At 43.4% G+C, this 2,452-nt stretch overlaps 1 protein-coding gene and 1 long non-coding RNA gene across 2 annotated transcripts in view; one reads left to right on the plus strand and one right to left on the minus strand.

The window, feature by feature from the left end:
• Positions 1-2,452, plus strand: part of LOC101864192 (pituitary homeobox x) — a 131,225-nt gene that overhangs the window by 38,163 nt on the left and 90,610 nt on the right. The gene's annotated exons all lie outside the window — the stretch shown is intronic.
• The window catches only part of LOC118478018, a 47,446-nt gene that overhangs the window by 1,915 nt on the left and 43,079 nt on the right, over positions 1-2,452 (minus strand). The window lies entirely within an intron of this gene.

The following is a 2,452-nucleotide window of genomic DNA, read 5'->3' on the forward strand; positions in this document are numbered from 1 at the left end:
CAAAAGGCCATTTTTTTCTGGTGGTTTCTGACTGAGGCAGAAAACAAAAACACTGAGGACTCATCTTTAATCAAGAAGAGTGGGCCGGTCTGGCCCCCCCAAGAGGCCATCTCGCAGCCAGACGCTCTCCCCGCGCTCACGCCCGCTCCAGCCCCACGTCCGAGGCTCACCATTGTGGCAGCACGTGCACCAGTGACCTCTTGGCGACGTTTAACATGCTGACAAGTCCCCAGGTCGCATTCTCGTCACGCCAGGAACGGTTTCATGCCGCGAGTGAAAGGAGCCGTCCGGCCGATGACGGACCATGTGTTTATCCGGCTGCTACAGAACGATACACCGTTATTGATGGGAGCCGCTCCAGAGTAAACTCGGCTCTCGCGGGGGAACAGAAGAGAAATATGAGTGTCGTTGTTCGTGGGGTCTCTAGGAGGACCGGTGGCGAACGCTTCCGTCTTTTTTTTTACTCTCTCCCTCTTCGCCGATCTCTCTAACATACCCGACCCGTCCGTGGGGTAGAAGCAGCGAACAAACAGAACAAAAACACTCCATATTAAACAGCAATGCTTGGCAGTTACACCGATTTTGCCCTCTGGGTTTTCAACATGTCTGGGGATGCCTCTGTTTACATAACAGATTAAAGACGTCTGTATTATGATTGTTGGAGCAGAGATTGTCGGGGTTAGGCAGCTTGGTTTATTGTCTTTAGTCCTGTGCCGTAGATTAATGTCCTATGTTGTCGCTTTCCCCCACCGAGGTAAGTTAATACTCGCGTTAATTCTGAGTACACGGGTCTTAATCCCATCGTAAATACCTTCTTCAAGAGGAACAGAGTACAGAAGATACAGAAGTGAAAAAGTGGGGAAAGGGGGGGGGGGGTGCTCAATTTAATGAATACCCTTTCTTTAATTCTTCAATATGAATTTTAGTTAAGAAGATTTTTTCATCATCAAGATTGTTAAAGAAATACCAAAGCAACGGTACCACAGGTCCCAGGTACTAGTCGCGTAATGCACAAAGCAAATATCGGTGAAGCACTGAAGTCTGTGGTGTTAAAGCAAAGTGCTGGGTATTAAGGAGATCGCTAAGCAGAAGGAGTAATGTCAACACTAAACGCGTCTTTGCCGGCGCCCGAAGACACTAAAGTGAAAAGCTTAATGCAAAGTTGGTCTTATTCTCTAAACTCATGTCATCCCTTGAGATTAAGTTTGTGGAGACAGTGAGAGATAGAGAAGAGCCGGAGCAGAGGGGCGATGAAACAGTAAAGTTTGCGACAGAGAGTAAGGAAGCTGGCTAAGGGATGGATGTCGATCAAAAGATGATTATAGGTGGGATACATTTTGTTCTAGAGGTATAGCAAAATGGGTATTCTCAATAATATAGGTTTATGAGGTTTTAGAGTTGTGTTCTGAGACTTAAAATGATATGTTTATGACATACATACCTGAAATATCAGGAGGTTTCGTCTGTGCCTCGTAGGTTGATGTGTAATACCCCACTATCGTTTACGGTTTCATCAACGCTCGTGCATTTTGTCACAGTATCCTACGCTGCATGTGAGATAAGTTCCTTTTTAAATATGTCATTAAAGATTAGAATATTATGTAAAATATTTGAGAAGATATCTGGATTAAAAACTATGGGACGAAAGAAAAAGAACTAATAATTTAGAGGCACTTTGTACAGAAAGACTTAGGAAAAAAATGTTGTTTTAATGGTAAATCATGAGGTGCAAAGGGTTACGGCAAAATAGGCTGTCTGCTTAAAAGGGTGGGCGTGATTTTAAGGGGAGGGGAAGTGATACCTGACGACGTGAGCTTCTTTCATAGAATCTAAATTGTAATATCAAGGCACGGCAAACGAAGTTCATTTTACGGCAGAGTCGGTGGATTTATAACAGTGAGCTGAGTTAGACAGTGCTTTTTCAAACAAAAAGTCACTCTGTCCCTAATCATTCTTTGATTGGGAACTGAAAGCAAAATACACTATAGTTCATGGGTGGGTACACAAATGACAAACGAGTGCAATAAAACTTAAGAAAAATGACAGATGGGCTTAAATGAAAAGGGCATATAATAATGTTATTCAGAGGCTTTGGTTTTATCACAAGATTGAAGTCTTTCGGAATAGCGAGAAATATAATGGAAATTCAGATATCGAGAAAAGACAGATAATATAGGAGGCGGGCTGCCTCAACGATACCTATCAGGGCCAACCCGGTATGAGTGGAATAAACATCCCAGCCAAGAGAAGGAGATACTCATTAAGTTTCCCCATGCAGGAATGAAACGTATTACACTCACATCATCTCATTTTAGACAATCCATACGTCTTGGTTATGGAGTGAACTCCTGGCTTCTTCGACCGAGAAGCCTAAATGTTACACTATTGACGATGATAGAAGAGAGAGAGAGAGAGAGAGAGAGAGAGAGAGAGAGAGAGAGAGAGAGAGAGA

This window comes from Aplysia californica, unplaced genomic scaffold (genome assembly GCF_000002075.1).
Source record: "Aplysia californica isolate F4 #8 unplaced genomic scaffold, AplCal3.0 scaffold00014, whole genome shotgun sequence".
NCBI classification, from domain to species: domain Eukaryota; kingdom Metazoa; phylum Mollusca; class Gastropoda; order Aplysiida; family Aplysiidae; genus Aplysia; species Aplysia californica.